The 5,601-nt window shown below is 37.6% G+C and overlaps 1 long non-coding RNA gene across 1 annotated transcript; it reads left to right on the top strand.

Moving 5' to 3' along the window:
- The first annotated feature begins 2,171 nt into the window (after positions 1 to 2,171).
- LOC142047496 (uncharacterized) lies at positions 2,172 to 5,601 on the top strand. Its single transcript, XR_012656762.1, has 2 exons — positions 2,172 to 2,697; positions 4,378 to 5,601. It is a non-coding gene; the product is annotated as an uncharacterized LOC142047496 (long non-coding RNA).

Here is a 5,601-nt window from a genome sequence, read left to right as displayed (position 1 = left end):
GGGAGGGCAATGAGGCATATATCTAGAACATAACTATCAGGGTTGAAAGGGACCCTCAGAGAGGTCACCTAAGTCCAACCCCTGCCTCAAAGCAGACCATCCCAACTAAAACATCCCAGCAGGGCTTCTGTCAAGCTGACCTTAAACCTCTAAAGAAGGAGACAGTTCACCCTTCAGTATGACCCGTTGGAGTCTCCCCTTTAACCAGTTCCTTATCCACCTTTCCATTTTCATATTGATCCCCATTTTTTCCAATTTAACTAATAATTCCCCATGTGGAACAGTATCAAAAGCCTTACTGAAATTGAGGTAAATTAGATCCACTGCGCTTCCTTTGTCTAAAAAATCTGTCACCTTCTCAAAGAAGGAGATCTGGTTGGCTTGGCACAATCTACCTTTTGTAAAACCATGTTGTATTTTGTCCCAATTACCATTGACCTCAATGTCCTTAACTACTTTCTCCTTCAGAATTTTTTCCAAGACTTTGCAATACTACAGATATCAAACTAACAGGCCTATAGTTACTCAGATCACTTTCTTTCCCTTTCTTAAAAATAGGAACTATGTTAGAAATTCTTCAGTCACACCTTCTATGGGCTATCTTGATTATCACTTCAAAAGTTTTTTTTTTCTCCTGCTGATGATAACTCATCTCAATCGATTGGCCTCTTACAGTTGGTATGGCTACTTCCACCTTTTCATGTTCTTTGTATGTATAAATATCTTCTTGCTGTATGTTCCATTCTATGCATCCAATGATGTGAGCTGTAGCCCACGAAAGCGTATGCTGAAATAAATTTGTTAGTCTCTAAGGTGCCACAAGTACTCATGTTTTTTTTGCGGATACAGACTTAGGCGAGGTCTACACTGGGGGGAGGGAGAGGTTGACCTAAGGTATGCAACTTCAGCTACGCGAATAGTGTAGCTGAAGTCGGTGTATCTTAGGTCAATTTACCTGGCCATGAGGACAGTGGTGAATCGACCGGTGCCACCCCCCCGTTGACTCCACTTCCACCTCTCGCCGTGGTGGAGTTCCGGAGTCAACGGCAGAGCGATCAGGGATCGATTTTATCGCATCTACACTAGACACGATAAATTGATCCCCGATAGATCGATCACTACCTGCCGATCCGACAGGTAGTGTAGACGTACCCTAACACAGGTGCTACACTGAAACCTGTCATTAGGATTCAAGATTACTTTAGAATTTACATAACCCTTTAGAAAAAAGTATACAACAGTGCAGTGATGCATTGACAGATGGTGTGATTCGCCTTGTAGTTTAAATGGCAGTTTAAATACCTCCCTATCCTTCCACCCCCGCCCCCACTCCTGGGTAATTCTACATTACACCTCATTCTGATGGATAAAGATAAGCAGCTCAAGGAGTTAAAAATTGACAGTTACCTAGATGAAAGTGATCATGAACTAATTTCATTTGCTGTGTGCAAACAGAATATAGGCCCAAACAGCAGACCTGTCAAGAGAAATCTGGACCCTTAGTACATCATTTTCTCTGGGGCCACACCTTGTCCCATTTCACCCCAGTTACAGATTTTTTTGGGGGAGGAGGGTGGTGTTTCTGATCTGGGACCCTGGTACATTTGTTCTTCCTTTCCCATTTGCCGTCAACCCTGTCAACCAGTAATATGAAATTTTGGAAGCTTGTAAAAATGGTCAATTTCCCAAAGCTGAAAAAAATCATGAGCAAAACCGAGTGGGAAGGAAATAATAAGCATAAAAATGTAATGATCGTTGAAAGTTGTTTAAGACTGCTGTATTAAATGCCCATAAACCTACAATTCTGGCATTTTTGGTTAAACACATCCTGGTTAAGTGGGGAGATGAAAGCAGCAAGGTTGCTTTGACATAATTTTCAGAAATGTCACATTTCAGTTTTTTAAAGGAATCTTATCTTTTAGTTCAAAAAAAAATAATCCCCATCAAGACATGAGGAGATGTCACAGAAGGGTTAATGTCACAGGAGAAATTGTTAGTAGTGAAGAAGTAGAATCAGATTGCTTGTCTACCAGTCTAGCTGCAACCCTACTGATATTGAAATCTACACCATGCAGTTTGTAACCAACCATTCTTGGCTCCAATATTGTATTTCAATGGACCAACCAGTTATGGGGCATGTTTTGTACGGCAACATTTTCACTTTCATGTTTACTCTTTGTGCTTAGTTATTTGTAGATTGTGGAGCTGAAAGATAAGGTTCATTAGCACCCTGACTTAGCAAAGAACTGTTCACAAAATGAAATGGCAGTTAGAAAGAAATTCTTTGAGGCTTGGAAAAGTAGTCTTCCTCTTTTATCTGCGTCATTTTGCTCTTTAATTATGGTAGTGGTTGAAGAAACAATTGAAAGTGGATTTAAATGTCCTCAAAGAAAGGGTTTAAGAATTTGCCTCGGCTTTTCCATTTTCATTGTCCCAGCCTTTATTTTGTTTGCCATGAGCTTGATTCTTCAGCGGGATTTCATTGCTCAGAATTTCTACTCAGAAAAATACAGTCACAAATACTGCTGTGAAATAGTGGGAAAGGCTGTTGGATCTTCTCTTTTATGGTGTGTGATTCTCCTCATTGATGGCCGATACAGTGAATGCATAAATACGGCATTCAAGGGAAACAGCACAGAACCCACAGCACAAACAATGCCAGCAGAGCTAGCCAGTGACTTTTCTACACTATCACAGGTAAGAGCCCATCTGACGTAAGGGACAGAACTACTTCAGGCATTTTGAAAACCCTGGAAAAAATATAGTTAGGGAAATGGTTTTATGTTGTAGAATGATTTATTAAGTAGTAGTTTTGAAACGTTATTTGAATATTTATAATTGTGCTGTATGTATTACTTAAAAAAATAGATATATCCATATAAGTTAATAAACTCATCCTTCATGAAACTAAAGCTTTTCCATTGAAAATATAACATATGGTAGAGTTACTGGAATACTTCCATTGGTATTTTGCACCCAGCTCCTAAAATGACTTCTATAAATAACTTTGAATAAAAGTTAGGGAAAAATGCTGGCTGGTGGATATGAAACAGTTATAAATGATTAAAAAGTACGTTGGTTCAAAGTCTGGGTCTCCTTTAAAATGTTAGCACTTGGCAACAACAATGATACCTGTATCAAGGGGTAGCCGTGTTAGCCTGTATTCACAAAAACAACGAGGAGTCCGGTGTCATCTTAAAGACTAACAGATTTATTTGTGTATAAGCTTTTATGGATAAAAAAACACTTCTTCGGATGCATGGAGTGAAAATTACAGATGCAGGCATTATATACTGACACATGAAGAGAAGGAAAGGAAGTTCCCTCACAAGTGGCGAACCAGTGTTGACAGGGCCAATTCGGTCAGGGAATTATTAAGAGTGGTCTACATCCACCCTGATCAAATTGGCCCTGTCAACACTGGTTCTTAATATATAAGAATTTAATAATCTCACCAAATTTAAGAAATTCTTTCATCAATAGTTTTTTTTATTATTATTTTACTGAATTTAACAGTGTACATTTTCTCAATAATTATCAGCTAATATTTATACCTGTGTCATGGTTCCTTCTGGGGGCATTCAAGTTTCAGAAAGTTCCAGAGGACTAGGGGAAAAGCCCAAGTTGTGGAAATATTTAAAAAGGATGACTCATGTAACTACAGGCTGGTTAGCTTCACACTGATCCTGGGCAAAATAATGGAGCAACTGATACAATATTCAGTGACTAAAGAATTAAAGGATGATAATATAATTCATGACAATCAACATGATTTTATGGACAATAGGTCTTATCAGATAAAGCTGATACTGTTTTCTGATCAGATCATAAGTTTGGCTGACAAAGGTTGCTGTGTTGACATATTTAAATTTCTGTAAAAGCATTAAATTAGTGTCACATGATATTCTGATAAAAGATAGCACATTAAGAAAACAATGTACGCCACCTTAAATGGATTTAAAACTGGCTAACTGCTAGCTCTCAAAAAGAAATTATAAATGGGGAATTGTCATCCAACAGGTCCAGTGCTATTTAATATCTTTATCTATGATCTGGTAGAAAATATAAAATCATTGGGAATAAAGTTTGCAGTTGACACAAGACTTGGTAGAATAATAAATATTGATAAAGACAGAATTTTAGCGGCTTTGCCAAATCCAAACTCCAAAACTTTTGAGTTTAGTTCATCAGTCTTAGTAACACTGAAAGATTCCGCCATTACCCATCCCCAAATCTGGTTGAAGAGAGTATTTTTGTTTAGTAAATAGATCTGTGTAGCTAATTTTATAGAATAGGACATATCTATTTTGATGGCATGCAAAAGATCCATAAAGAAAAATTCCCATGAAAATAACTAGCTTTGGTTTCCCCCCTCAGGTTTTTGGACTATTTGCCCTTTTTGTTATCATATGTGTCTACTGCCTATACACACTTTACCCACTCTGGTGCTGCTGTGTTGCTAAAGAAGAACGTAAGAAGATAGAGAGCCAGGGCATACTAGAGGAAGAAGTGCAAAGCTGTATAGCAAAAGAGAAAAAGTATGTGCAGGAAATAGTGAAGAATGTCCTGGTATCTAAGTTTCAGGATCACCTGAAAAATGTTTCAAATGGCATAAATATAAGAGGCTTATATGAAGAAGTGAAAAAGTCTCTTAACCCACCAGCAACATCTCAAACTCCTCAAATGGAAATTGAAATATGAAAAGCAATAAAGAGTTCTGTGGCACCTTATAGACTAACAGGTGAAATATGAAAGTTCCTTCTGAATTGGAAATCAGGCCAAGATAGCCAATACTGATGTAATCTTCATGGAAAAGGCTGCAGCCCACATCTGACTTTCCTATATCAATACAGCCAGAACCTCCCTGCCCCACTTTTTGAAAGAGTAACAAAAATAGAATTTAACATAAAAATCACACTTTATTATGTAGTGTGCATATTAGCAGGTAGAAAACATCTGTATGGCTGGGTGTTCCCCACAATATCCCCCACACATATTAAAAAATGTATGTAGAATTTAATATTATTTGCAGTGTTGTTGTACCTGTGTTGGTCCCAGGATATTAGAAAGACAAGATGGGTGAGGGAATATCTTGTATTGGATCAACTTTTCTTCGTGTGAGAGACAAGCTTTCAAGTTTACACAGAGCTCTTCTTCAGGTTCTGCATCTTATCTTTCTGAAGAATGTAATTGTCATGTCATTGATTTGTCCTCAAGAGAATAATCCTAAAGACTTCCAGTAATCTGCTGATCAGGACATATTCTGTTTATTGCAAGGCAGTTTCCTTGTGCATTGAAATCATAACCAAATATCCATGATGTTGAGGATTTTAAATCTGTGCCCAGTGTCTGTTTCAGAGCTGTACTTTTCTCAAAACATTTTTGGGTGCTGTTGTGGAACGTATCATTTGGCTTGGTCAGGTTTAAGGACCCTTTTCTAGTTTCTCTGTCATTGCTTGCACTTAGGACTGGACAAAAGCCGTCTGTTTAATAGCTCAGATGGTCAGTTAGTTTTCTTACTATGCTCACTGAATTTTCTTTGTAATTTTCTTTCTTATTTTTATGTATGAAACCTTAAAAATAAAATTATTTTGAAATACA

This window comes from Chelonoidis abingdonii, chromosome 11 (genome assembly GCF_003597395.2).
Source record: "Chelonoidis abingdonii isolate Lonesome George chromosome 11, CheloAbing_2.0, whole genome shotgun sequence".
NCBI lineage: Eukaryota > Metazoa > Chordata > Testudines > Testudinidae > Chelonoidis > Chelonoidis abingdonii.
Note: the sequence above shows the minus strand (reverse complement) of the source record. Positions and strands in the feature narration are given on the sequence as shown.